The following is a 14,483-nucleotide window of genomic DNA, read 5'->3' as shown; positions in this document are numbered from 1 at the left end:
TTACCCCCACCCTCCTCCTCCCCCAATACACACACATACACATGGCTGCTTCATTAGAAAAGAGGAAGAGGGCCAAAACAGGAAAATACTGTAATTTGGGGCCTCCAAAAAAGGATCAATTGCAGTTTTATTACAAAATCGAAAACCTGAAATTGTTATAAAAATAACCAGTGATCATATAAATAGAAAGAGATATGGTTTATGTTTGTGTATGATGAGAAAACAAGCATCTAAACGGAAACATGGCCAGGAGCCCCACCTCCATCAGACTGAACACACCAGCATGCAGTGACGCTGTTAAATATCGTCTGCCTCTTCAAGACGTCATCACGTGATATGTCACGTGACTATCCAGTTTCATAGTGATGTAAAATTATACAAGTCAAACACATGGGAACCGATGAGGCGGGGTCACACAGAGCTATTGGCTGTCATGGGTGGACCGACTAACTGACCACACACATACACACACACACACACCTCCCATACTTTTCAGTTCCATCGTGACAGTACTGCCTCTTCTGTACAAACAAAGACACACACGTACTTGTTTGCATACGCACCTGTGCACACGCTGGCACATGGATTACAAACTCGGCTGTGGGCAACTGTCAGCGGTCTGTGGTAGGCTGTGCCGCCGGCCGACCAATCAGAGGACAGCGTTGGGGATGTCCATTTCCCCAAGGTCATGTACATGTTAGGGATGAGATTTTATCTCTGTCCAAAATACTTTGATTTGAACTTGCATTGAACTCATAAACAAAGTTTATTGACTTTGTTTTTGAAAAGCTTTTCAATGAGGGTTGAAGATTTCTCTCAACACACAGAGGAACAATATATCAACTGGAGTTAAAATGACAGCTTAAGCCATAAACTGGTTCAATTTAAAGTTTCCAAATGTAAGCAAAACCCTTCAAAACATCACCAGCTGCAAAAGACAGAAAGCGATGGTTGTTATACAGCATTGTTTATCACTTATTAGAGATTCTTATTTTTTCTGATTCATTTTTTTTGCCTGCATTAGCCACCATAAGCTACTGCGTGTACCAGACACAACAAGGGGGTACCAGCAAAACGGTGAAATGAATTGAGCAAAGGCGTGTTTTATGACTTATGAATTTAACTTTCCCTTTGTAAGAGGAATGTGTTTTTTCTTCTTTCAGAAGTTACATAGTCTCTCTTTCAGTCCAGGAAAATTCATCATCTAAGCTATATGAAAAAAACAGCCAAAGCATGGTTTGCAGACTCACAGCCCATCCCCCCACTGTAAGAGAAATGCAGCTTTGCTTTGGGTGTAGTTATGTGGGTATCGGTTACTTTGGGGGGAAAAAATGAAGGGAAGCCCCAAGAAAGATGAAAGTTTGTATGTAGCCACTCCAGAGGACAACACAGCCAAGCTGAGTGAATGGCAGTGAAAGCCAAATTCCCACCAACAGTGAACTGCTCGCCATGATCTTCCCTACAGCTGTAGGGACATTCCTTAAATGGCATGGCAGTCCGTGAAGTGTGTGTGGGGGCTTCACGCACATACTCGGCCAATCACCTGGGACTAGAAAGCTGTTCCTTAGCCAATCCTGCGACATACCAAACAGGGATTTAGCTGAGGGGGTTACGGGGGTCACAAACAGTTCATAAAGTGGAGAAGCAGCCAGCTATAGAAGTGCCTGAGCTGAAGGCTTGAGGTCAAAGATACCTCACACACACCCATACCAAAACAAAACACTTTAAGTGTCCGGTCAAGGAAAAGAAAACTTCCATTTGATATCTCCATAGTCAGTACTTCAATCTGTGTGGTAATTTCTTTGTCTCATTTGCGAAATAAACATGTTTAGTTTGGCTAAACTGGACATGATGAATGGTAAAGTAGTACATCTGTGGCATCATCCAGGTAAATATGGTATAAGATTGTCTATTTGACTGAAAACCTTTCCCATTTCACTGATAGATCTGCCTGGAACAGGTGGTCTAAATTGGACGAGATCCTAAGCTCGCCCATTGCTCTCTTTCTTCAGTTTCATTCTGATTCTCTTCTCTTTCCAGTAAATGTTGCTCATGTTCTCCCCTGCTGTCTGTCCGTACCCAACTCTCTCAGCACTGTGCGTGAATTGTACCTCTTTTAATTAGTATTTTGGTAAAACTGTGTCCTGTTACCGGCAGAGTCCGCCTACTGAAGAAACACTGCCAAAACACTTTGTCTGTTTCATGAAGTTCCCTAAGCTAGATTTTTTGTGCCATGGAGAAGAAACATCTTATACCTTCTTGCTTTGGTTTTGACACAGGGTTTGGTAAAGTGATTGCTCAAATAAGAATCAGAGATGAAGTAACATTATTTCAGTGTAATTCAGTTCCTTAAGGTAGTTGGTACACTGCTGGTTTTGACCCCTGCATTTGTTCTAACTTAAGGCACAAGACTTCATAAAAATCCTGGCATAGAATTTTTATTAACAGCCAAACACTGTAAAAAATGTTCTCTCTTTTTGGCTAATTACCGTTTAACTGCATTTCCTGAGGTGGATGTGTAAATGTGATAACTTCTGTAGCAGGAGAACAACACGACAACAGTGTTGACATCATCCAGTAACAAAAGGCCAAGGGGGTCGTTTCCATCAGGGATCAAGGGGTTAACAACCTCTCTTTTTGACCAAAACATCTCTTGTACCTCTGGTTGTTTTAACAGGCCAATCACTCACACACAGCTGTATCAAGAACCGCATCACCCTGCATCTTTGTTCTGCAGCCGATAGTCAGTGATCATTAGCTGGAATTTGAAGGCATCTAAATTAAGCCTATACCTCTCAACCCCATGTGACTGGCTGTAAATACCACACACAGTCTGCTGATGAATCATTAGCCAGATGACATTCAATAGCCACCTCAATACAAAATAGAAGACACATTTTCGCTTGGACTATCTAAAATATGAAAAACATGTAAGGTAAAAGCATTGTTTCTTCTGATTAATATAAAAAGAAACCTTTGAACTCTTTGACATGTTTCAAAGTACATGAGCCTCTTCAAGAATTTCACATGTCCAAGGCGACAGATATTTCTGTCCCCTGTGTGCAAAATCTATCAGCTCTTCGCACATGTTTACAAGTAGGCCACTGCTATATGACATCACATACATCATATGACACTTATTCATTATTAGTGGAAATGTGTTCCGCACTTGTCTTTTGCCCATTCAAGATAAATCTCAAGACTTTTACATAATGATCCTCAGAGTTAAAAAAAAAAAAAACACTATATATTTGCTTTATAACAAGTTCTTTAACATTTAAAAAAATGTATTATAGTCAGATTGTCACTAAAGAGCAATCTTACATAGAAAAACAAACTTTATTTAACTATAGTCACTCAAACCAGTAACATCAAGTAGCTTCTAATTCCCTTTATGTTCATTTGAGTTCATTTGAGGGATCAGATCTGTCAAACAGCTAATGTTAAAAAAAAAAAAAAAAAACCCCACCATAAGCAGCCTTAATGACTACAGACCGGTGGCACTGACCTCTGTGGTCATGAAGTGCTTTGAGAGGCTAGTCCAACACCACCTCAAGTCCTGTCTCCCTCAGAACTTTGACCAGCATCAGTTTGCTTACAAGGGAAACAAGTCAACAGCTGATGCCATCGCCACTGTTCTCCACACTGCCGCAAGCCACACGGAGAAACAGCGGAACTACGTCAGGATGCTTTTTGTGGATTTTCAGTTCAGCGTTCAACACCATTCTGCCAAACATTCTCGTCAAGAAGCTGACTGACCTGGACTTCCCACCCCTCACCTACGACTGGATAAACAGCTTCCTGACGGACCGCCCACAGACAGTGAGGGTTGGGCCCCACAAATCCTCCACCCAAACACTCACGTGCTGAGTGTCCCCTCAGGGCTGTATGGTTTATACACACGTGACTGTATCCCCTCCCACCACTCAAACATCATCGTCAAGTTCGCAGACGACACAACAGTGGTGGGTCTCATCTCCGACGGCAACGAAACAGCGTACAGGGAGGAGGTCTAGAGGCTTGTCGCCTGGTGTTCAACAAGCAACCCCCCCTCAGCACCTTGTAAACCATCGCACAACGAAGGAAACTAACAATATCCAACATCTACCTCATGTAACATATGCAATATGTGCGACATGTGCAATAGACTCTGTGTGTGTGTGTGTGTGTGTGTGTGTGTGTGTGTGTGTGTGTGTGTGTGTGTGTGTGTGTGTGTGTAAATAGTTCTTAAAGTATTTTATTGTTTTTATGTATAATATTTATTTTGACTTTTTATTGCACCACGGGAAGAGAATCCCGAACCAATCTCGTTGTGACACCTGTTGTACAATGATAATAAAGGATATTCTATTCTATTCTGTTCCATCAAAAGGTAACAAAATCCACCTATCAGCACCTCAACATTTTAACTAATTATTGTAATACATATTGTTAATTTAATCTGCACAAAAACAGTGTTCAGATGAAACTTTTGCTGTTTTACAGAGGGTTAGGATTATTTTTGGCCAGTAGTAGTACTGTGAGATTGGAAGGCAACCTGTGAAGAACATGTTTATTAATTTTTAAGCTTTAGAGGTGGTAGTAAGCAGATGTTTGTTGCCTTCACACAGAGCCATGCTAGCAATTTCCCGTTTCCGGCCTTTATGCTAAGCTAAGCTAACTGGCTGCTGCTAGTAGCTTCATATTCAGCGTATAGACACAAGAGTGATACTAAACTTCTTATCTACCTTTCAAAAAAGCAAGTGTCTTTCCCAAAATATCGATCTATTCCTTTCGTAACCCCCTTATCTCTAAATGCCACTGTGTCACTGTCATCTCTGTTATCGGCGTGGTCTTAGAAACTTTATCCATTCCACAGCTGCATGAGGTTGTGATTCTTAGAAAGTGAGGGCTTGTTCAGGCAATGGCTGTCATGTAAGTGGTTCAACCAAAGCAATTGCAGCTGCTAGTTAAGCTCGCCATGTATGAGAGATTTACAGCTTCTGGTTACAGTCAGTGCGGTAACTTTGGAGGCTACTGTGCTTAGTCGTAATATGTAACCGTCGTGTCCTAGTGTACAAAATGGTGAAGATACACGAATACAACCACATCACACAGAGCTGAGATCCACACACATCTGTGTAGGACTGAGTGAGTGCGCACACTCCTCCAGAGGATCAAGTCTGTCTGTGCTTTCACTGAACAGGGTTTTATTATATCTGACATGTTGAGACAACTCCTTCATCCCTTCTACAGTCATACATTTTCCATGTTGGAAGCATATGAACTAAAAAGCCAGGCTGTAGTCTACTATTAACATTAACATCTGCTTCCAAGAAGTTAACGTAAGAAAGCAGAAACAGATATTGTATCAGAATATTTTGTTCTACGCAATCTTTATCTTAGAAATCCTCCCTTCCAAGGATTTAGACAGTACAATGGATAAGCAGCCCTCTGATATTGTTAAGCGACCATGATGATAAAATAGCCATGCCTCACAATTCTTCTGTCTACTGTTGGCTGATATTTAGCTGCATATTTCTGATTCTCCAGCTGAACACTTGACTCCTGCAGGTTGCACACACAATGTACGTGGAAATATTTCAGCCAGGGCCATCATTCATCACCTGACATACACTGTAGGTGTGTTTCAGAACACCACCTGATAGTATGAGTGTTTTAAGCAAGTCATTTTATGTTGTTATAGTATATTATCAGTTTATAACCTATAGTATTTAAAACAGGAAAAAACTGTATCACCTGTAGCTATGTGTTTTGCCCATTTTTTACTACGATCTGTATTTGGAATGAATAAATGTAAGCATGACTGCACCAGGACACGTCAGGACTCTTTCAGAGTGTCACTAACACCGTGGCAAAAATCAGTCTTTCATTGATTGCTTTGCTTTGAAATAAATGCTAATGTCAACATGCTGATGTTTATCAAGTAATTTTACCAATATCACCATCTTAGTTTAGAGTGTTAACATGTTTTCCAATTAAGGCTAATCACAAAGTAGGTGAGGATAATGGGAATCTTATTAGTTTAGCAGGTATTTGGTCATAAGCTAAAATATTAGAATAAATGCTTTTCCTGATGGCGGTGAATGTCTGTTATGAGATAAATCTGTCTGGACCAAAGTGGCCACCGACTCACATTTCCACCCCTAGAGCCATGCTCCAAGCAGAAAAGAACAAATATGGGTAGACAAGGAAAAAAAAGGTTGTCTTGGCTCTACTTGCTACAGGATGATGCAACACCATCCCTGCAGTGACGACTTGTAGCATTGTGCTAATTTGACTCTTTTACTGCTGCAATAACTTTTTGATGTTTTAGCCTTAGGGCTACTGTTTGCCATGGTTCCAGTGGATGGATATGTCCAACACCTAAATTATCACAAGTCAGATCATGTGGAGTAATGTCACAAGCGCTGAACTAATGCATGGTGCTGATCTGTAAGAAAAGGAGCTAAACAGTCTAGCTTAGACAGCTAAAAATGTTTGGATATACAATGCATGAGCAGGGGTAATAATAATGTGGCATCCCCTTGAGAAATCATCTTCTCACTTTCTCTCACCACATTTCTGATGTCTGACACCTCCAGAGTGAGTTAGCACAAGGCCCCTTTGGAAGGTGTAATTATTTTCAGAAAAAGTGTGGCTGCTGGTAGGTTTTACCTCAGTACCTCAGGTTTTTTTTATCTGGTCTTAAACTGTTCTTGACTGTTGGACTTGGCTTCTCTGTAACAACGATCATATATCCCCTGAAGCAGCAGTGTAGGCTGCTTTAAGGAGGTTGAAAGGAATGAGCAGGAAAAATGACAAGCGTACTGTACATCACAAAGACTAACAAAGCTGATCTTTGTTTCTCGTCACTGGCTGAAGCTATGAGGAAAACTGCAACTAATAAGATTTATATGCAGAAAAGTCTGTACAATTCTCAGAGCTGGCAGGAAATCACAATGAGCATTTGCCTTGGACTGAATCAGGATTTCAGACAAGACAGAACAAAGAACACTAAAACCTAGAAAGAGCCAAAGAAAAAAACACATATTGACAAAAGCTCTGACTTCAGTGTTGTCATGTGACATTACGGCCAGTTGGCCTTTAGTAAACACTATATTGGCCTTTTGTACATAAGCCTGGTGAACCCGTTCTTGTGGACCCTTTCTCAGTTCATCTTATCAGTTTGTATTGATCTGCTATCTCATGTGTGCTAATGACGACAACGTCATCATACTTTGTAGAAATGAGTGGTTCTTCTGAAGCTCAAGGTTTTGACCTTGACTTTAGGAAACAAGGGTTGAGACAGAAAGAGCTCACGGTTCTATGAGGATTTTTTCCCTGTTATTTAAAGAGTGCAAATGTGCACGACTTCAGTTTCTGTTTGACAAAATTAGGGCCAAAAGACTAAGAAAGCTCAGTCTGTGCTATGTTTCACCACAACGAAAACACCCCTCTAAGTGTAATCTGAGAGCATACGGCCCTTGCTTTCGTCCATAAATCACCTGTAAAAAGATGTCATTGGTGGTCGAGCATTTGTTTCAATGTGCTCATTCCTCTCCATACCGCATTTACAGAATAATCTTCCACTTTTCTTGTTTCCCCTGGTTTGCACAATGAATGCTTGCCAACTTAAACAAACCATGACAAACACTAAGTAGAGAAGACTGTACATTTTCAAGTTCATTAGATAAGTACAAATAGGGTAATACACAGAACTAATCAGACTGTTTATTTAAAGATATCTGATGACTGATGACTAATGACCTGCTCCCTCCCAACTATGATATTTTTATGTACTCAAATGGAAGCATTCAGTATAGAAAGAGCCTCAAAAGAAGACACGCTTATTGACATGTTGTAGGTCAGAAAATTCAAACCTTGCCTCAGCAATTGAACTACCAGGAACACATTCTCCGACAGTTTGAATTAAGTGTGGCAGAAGCTGGAAGACAACGCTTTGCATTATGTAAGCATGAGTTCATAATTTAGATCAACTCAATAATGTAAAACAGAGTCTATGTAATGTATTTTTGTGTTGCATCAGTGACCATGAACTTTGAGTGCTCGGATCATTCAGAGGCCTGCTGAAGGGCATTTGGGCTCCAATTAGTTATGACACACCAGCATATTGGGAGAATGTCAACTAAAGACTGTAATGACATCACCTTCCCCATTTTGCTGATATGGGTTTGGTATTCTTTTTCCATTTTATAGATTGAACTTCTGCTTATTGTTACTGATTCTTAACAAAACTGATTATGTTTCTTGGCATATATCCAAAAAACATGTCAACAGCTTAATTTTCAGCCAATATAGTAATTTGGTAAGTGAATATATCAAAGGCATTTTTTGATGCTGTATGAATATACTCTATTTTCTCATACACACATTGAATTTTGGCTGTTTTCAACTTGTTTTTACCCTTATTGGACCCATAGCATACCCTGACCCTATAGCATTGGGTCTATGGGGGCATTATAAGTGCTGCAATGTTAGAGGTACAGTTCAGCATTTTACTTGCTTTCTTGGCGATAATCAGATGAGAAGATTAATACCACTCGTACAATAAGTACAAAGCTTAGTTTAGCATTAAGAATGGAAACCAGGAGAAATGGCTAGTCTGGCTCAGTCCAAAGGGAACAATTCCACCTACAAGCGCCTATAAAGATCACAAATTAACATGTTAAATCTCGTTTATGTAATCTGTACAAAAAATTGAAGTTTAAAAATATCTTGATTTTTACGAGCGCTTCTTGGCCGGCGCAACCTCAGAGTGACTTCGAGACTCCGGACCTAGCCAAAAAACAGTCTTGCACGCAACCGCCATAAATCCACAACCTGATGGTAGGCGGATTTTGTTACATGTTTGCAGCCTTTATCCTAAGTGAAGATAACCGGCCGCTAGCAGTAGCTACATTTCTATCCAACAAATTCAGCAACTATGAAATTCTATGAAAGTCTATGAAATTTTTAAAAGTAGCGACAAATGCCAATCACAATTTCCTAAAGTTCAAGTTGACATCTGACACAGCATGATTCAGGAAATGCCTCTTCATATCAAACAGATCTACTCCATGGCACTGAATTATTTTTACCCAGTGATGAAGCAGGAGATTCGCGTTCTACCACGCTGGCACTTCAAGGGGAATTCATTTTTACCTCATAAATTAACACAGCTATTAATTTCCGAGCTTTAAGGACTCTTGCGCCAGTGTTCCCAAGTTATATTTAACTGATTTGTGAATGAAATTATTTTGAATATACTGATCTAACATTTCTCCCTATGTAAGTAATGCTCATTTGTTTGGACAGTAGCAGTTGTAAACTATCACATTGTCAGCAGCGGTCACAAGCTGTAAAGACTTTTGTAGAAAGAACAAAGTATTCAAGCAGCTGTGTCTGCAAACATTGCTCCATGTTTATAAGGTCCTTAGCAAGACTCTGAACGCCTGTAGCTAACCTCTGACCTCTAACCACCATGTGGTGGGTGAAAGGAGGAAAGGGGTTTTCCCTGCAAGTATGAACATTTTCTTCATATTTGAAAAGCTATAAAGCAATTTTCCATGGCTTGTTGCTTTGCCAACATTGCAGTGTCCTCAGTGTACTTTCCAAGTAACTGAATTATGCAATGCAGCAGGTAAAAATAGGCAGCCTCTTACATTGTACCACCTTCTCCGATTTCAATTGAATGTGCTTCAGTATTTTGGAAAACTGCCATTTTTATTTAACCTCATGACACTGCCTTACTGTGTCTTTGTGTTAGTGATATCCACTCCTTTGAAACTGATTCGGCATCTGGCTCGCAGCTCATTTGCTCATCAGCCAGCGCCAGCAGCGCCTCAACCTCAGCTGCCCAGCAGGGTCTGACCTACATATGTCATTCGGGTCTACCAAAAGCCAATGAGGAGTGACGATCCACAGTCAAGCTCCAATGTGCTGACAGGTGTTTAAACCTGTGGCGCCATTTCTCCTCACCTGCAGTCTTATGAAGTTACTGTAGAGTCTTTGTGACTGGGTGTTTAAAAAAATGTTTTAAAGTGGCGTGACGTTACAAGGGCACTCCACTGATTTTACACATTGAGGTCAGTTTACATGACCTGTGGAGTTCTCCTCAGGCTGTGAACATGTCTTTTTGCACTTCTGAACAGAGCAAAGTTTAAGAAAATCAATCTGATGATGTCATTGTGACATCATTCGGCTTATCTAGGCTTGAGCTTGGAACCAAAATATTTTTAACAGATAGCCTGCATTTCAAACTGGAGGAATGGAAGTTGAAATGTGTAAGCATTTAGCAGGCAAAAGGGTTCCAGACACCATCCAGTTGCACTGTGGGAATGTAGGACACATACTAGGGACTAAAAGTCAGGTTATTTTAGCTTCTGCTGCTTCAGTTTTGACTCTTCTTATTCCAATTTATCTCTTGCAAGTCTCCCAACTTTATGGAAGTGATATACTAAACTACTATATACTACCAGCTGGAGTAACCCTTTAAACAAAAGATATTAATAATGCAATCTACAGATTACCATTAAAAATTTTATCAATTTACATACACCTTATTTAACCTGCAATGCTTTTTAAAAGACTGGTCGTCCCTCGTCACATTTGTGTTCTTTCTTATGTTCTGTTTCTTCATCTTAAGTTAAGCACATTCATTTGAAGAGAACTATTCTGAGTGTGTGCAGCCTTTGCTGAGACACCATGAGTGTGCACCTCACAGCTTTAACAACCACACAACACACACACTTAAGGCATTTGACAAAGGCATAGGCAACGCTTCATTGAGAGAAAACATTACTAGATCAGTATTATGCAAGGTGCATAGAGAGCAGGTTTGACAGTGTATATATATACTGTGTGGCAACCGTGTATGTATTTTTAGCGGTCAGAATGGCAATGATACACACTGAACTCACCGCTCAAATATGCATAAGCCATATTCTCCTAGTTGAATCTGCTCTTTGTTTTCAGTCAAAAGCAGTAACTCTGCTGTATGAGGCGGGGGATTATGGGGCGTGTTGCTTCAAATGCTTAACTAAAAACTGGCTTTAAACAAGGATGAACATAAGGGATCACAGTAAAGACAATGAAAACAACTGAGCAAATGTCTGAAAAGCACTGAAGCGAAGGCACACTATGAAAAATCCCACTCTACACCTTAATGATACTTTCTTAACATCAGATCCTCCAGATGTTCTTTCCCAAATGATTACTGGCTAGAATCAAAGACAGGAGGGCCTGAATTAAACTGCAGTAAATTAGATATGAAGAGGTAAAACATATAAAGGTATAACAGAAAGAATGTGTTGCACTTACACCATCAAGTTAAACTGATCTCAACAATTTTGCACAACAGTTAGAACCAGAGCAGGCAACAGTTTGAGCCTGTGACTGCCTCATTATATATTTATTAGACCTCAGTGAGTGCAGGCCACACTCAGCATGCTACTGTCTGCAGTTACATAAATCCATGATTCATATTTCAGCTTTTTTTCTCACTCTTACTTATTCCTCTAGTTACCTCATGAAAACAAACACTCTAATTAATATCCGCTGTGATGTATGAATTGCACACAGGTTGTTAGGAGCAAAAGAGGCAGACTAAAATAATGCAAACAAATAATAGTCCCTTTGTGTTTTTCTCTCAGTAAACGCGGAAGAAGCAACACGCATGCACTTTCAGTTCATATGATAAACTGGGGAGAAAAGATAGACAAATGTATGCATGAGGGGGGGAAAGAGGACATTACTGTAAATGCACCAGGATAAAGAGTAATTATCTGGTATAAATAAAGACGCGTGTTTGGCGCTTTAACGAAGCTTTATATTGACTTCAGGCAACACCCTGCAGGAAGCGCTCCACTGCTGCTACTGTTGCTCCTTGTCTAACGTTTAAGGTTTGTTAGTACATTTAAGCTTTCTATTCATTTTCCAAAAAAAGTCACATCGGTTTAAAATCAGTTAAAGTCATGCACATGTAAGCAGTCATTTATTTCCTTACGTGTTTTCCTCCAATAACACACCAATAAATCCTCAGAGACGCTTATACAAGTTAAATAAATCATTAGAATTAAACTACCCGCTTCCGCAACATCAAATATGGAGGTCCGAATTAACCAGCAAATCACATGCGGGGTAGTTAAAAAAAAAAAAAAAAAGAAGAAGGGAAAAAAAAGAAAGTAAAGAGTAGATGTGTAAATGTTGGGTCTTACCGAGGGTTTTAGTGAGGCGGACAGCTGCAGCAAGCGAAGGAGGAGGCGGACTAGTGGAAACAAGAGTTGGAGACCCTTCCCATTTAACAAGCAAGGAGACTGAGTGGAAATTTCCATCTGCCATGTGATGATGGCAACTCTTGAAGCGTCGTGTTACACCGCCTTCCTCTGCTGGGGGTTCTTTATTCTCTCAATTACCCTCTTTACAGGTTACCGGCTTGAAAAGATACTTAAACTGCCATGAGTTTAAAAAAAACGTCCGCTGCCTTTAATTGAGACGTTTTAAGCGTTTTTGACTTCAGTTTTAATTGCGCCTATTTCTTCATCTCTATTATCTTAAGATATGATAATCAGTCGCTTGTGCATATTTGTACTGGCGAAAGGGTGTTTGAGAAAGTGTTTTTAAAGATTAGGGGGAAAAAAAGAAGGTTTATTTAATGATTGTGAGCCTTTAGTGATTCAGATCCTTTGTTTACATTCCGGCTGGCCACGTTGTAGGGAAAAAAGGGCGATTCACTTTTCCAATGCACTGCTATTATGTTTTAAAGGGGAAGTAGAGAATTAAAAAACATGCATATTTTAAGAGGTGGAATTTGACCAATAAGCTTGATGGAATAACTTGGAACTCAGTTATTGTAGTACTGGAGGTACTGTTATCATTTTATATCACTTTATAACTTTATAACTATATTTCATAGCTAGAAGATAGAAAGCTTTTATTGTCATTGTACGTCGTTATACAATGAGATTTGGAGAGCTACTCCAGTTCAGTGCAAACATTAAAACAACACATTCAATGCATTAACTCAAATAAATAAATAAATACCACAAAAAAATACACATTTGTCATTAAAGTGTCACCATTAACATTGCACTTGATGTTGTTGCACTTCAGTATAATAATTATACTGAAGTGCATATATACATATACTTATACATGCACATATATCAGAGGGAAATATTGCTTTCAAAATAAGATTAAAAATAAAGATTAAAAAAAAAAATATATATATATAGTTACTTTTTAAAAACAGAGTTTATAAAATGACACATTGCGTTAAACTACCCTTAATGTGCTGCTCACATGGTTTTAACAATAACACAACTGCAATGATTAGCAGATTAATTAATAAATTATGTTTTGATTCATTATTTAAACCAGTCATTCCCTAATTATAGTTTGATTTGTTACTATTTTATATCATTGTAAACTGAGTATATTGTATATCTGTTGGCCTTACAAAACAATTCATCTTTAGGCATCACTTTATTTGCTGTGAAAATGAGATGGACATTTCTGACAGTTTTCCAACATATTATAGACCAAACAATTAATCGATTAATCAAAAAATAAATACATTTTTAAAAAATCTACAGATGAATAAATAATGGAAATAAAATAATGAAATAGAGCTTTATAACATTGAAATAGGTCATTCTATTATCTAATGATTACTTCTTCTTTTGGTACTTAGTAAATTATTGACAGAATTTCTGAAAGCTTATTTCATCATTGCTCATGATTTAGTACTGTTTCAGTTATCAGCACTGTGACTGATAGTCTGCATGTGTATATTTTAAATATGCCACTACAGTATGTTGCTCCCTAACTGCCTTATTTTCTGCACTACACATCCCAGAATTCACCTGTCAATCCAACAATGTGGGTGGTACTGTGAGTGATTCAATGAGGCACTCCTTTCTTTGTCTGGTCAGTCACCGGATATTCTACCATTTTTAAATCTATTCCAAGGAGACAACTACCAATCACCAGGCATTGTTTTCATGAACTGGTCAATAGAAAATGAGCAAAACAGGCATTTATAGAGTTATTTTTTTATTTCCATATGATGTCAGATATTTGGCCCGTCCCACATTGGATTACAAGAAGAAAGAAAAGAAATGCGGAAAGCCTCAAGCTGATCCTGATACAAGGCTATTTAATCCTCTCCCATGCTTTCTCCTAATATCTGACTTAAATGTTTCTATGTGAACAGCAAACTCTTTCTGCACCCTCCATATTAAAAAACCCCCAAAAAAACTAATAAATAAAAGAACTAATTAAAATTATTGTTCCCAGCGTGCCTCGGTCATACACCCTGACAGACACATCATATACTGCGGACATACAACCACATATAAATATTACAATCACAACTACAGACCATTTAGATCTCCCAGTTCACTAAACTTGCAAGTCTTTGGACTGTAGGATGATTTTTTTTGTGTGCCTAGTCCCACGAAAATTATTCCTGGCCCTTTCAGTTTCGTAATCATCCTCACAAG

General features: G+C 39.0%; 1 protein-coding gene across 1 annotated transcript in view; it reads right to left on the bottom strand.

Annotated features, from left to right (window-relative positions):
- Positions 1–12,279, bottom strand: part of slc38a4 (solute carrier family 38 member 4) — a 32,467-nt gene extending 20,188 nt beyond the window's left edge. Inside the window, exon 1 of the mRNA XM_062443999.1 lies at positions 12,198–12,279. The gene's annotated coding sequence lies outside the window, so the exon portion shown is untranslated. The remainder of the gene's footprint in view (positions 1–12,197) is intronic.
- Positions 12,280–14,483: the final 2,204 nt, after the last annotated feature.

This window comes from Scomber scombrus, chromosome 22 (assembly GCF_963691925.1).
Source record: "Scomber scombrus chromosome 22, fScoSco1.1, whole genome shotgun sequence".
Classification (NCBI taxonomy): Eukaryota; Metazoa; Chordata; class Actinopteri; order Scombriformes; family Scombridae; genus Scomber; species Scomber scombrus.
This window is presented reverse-complemented; position numbering and strand designations above follow the sequence as displayed.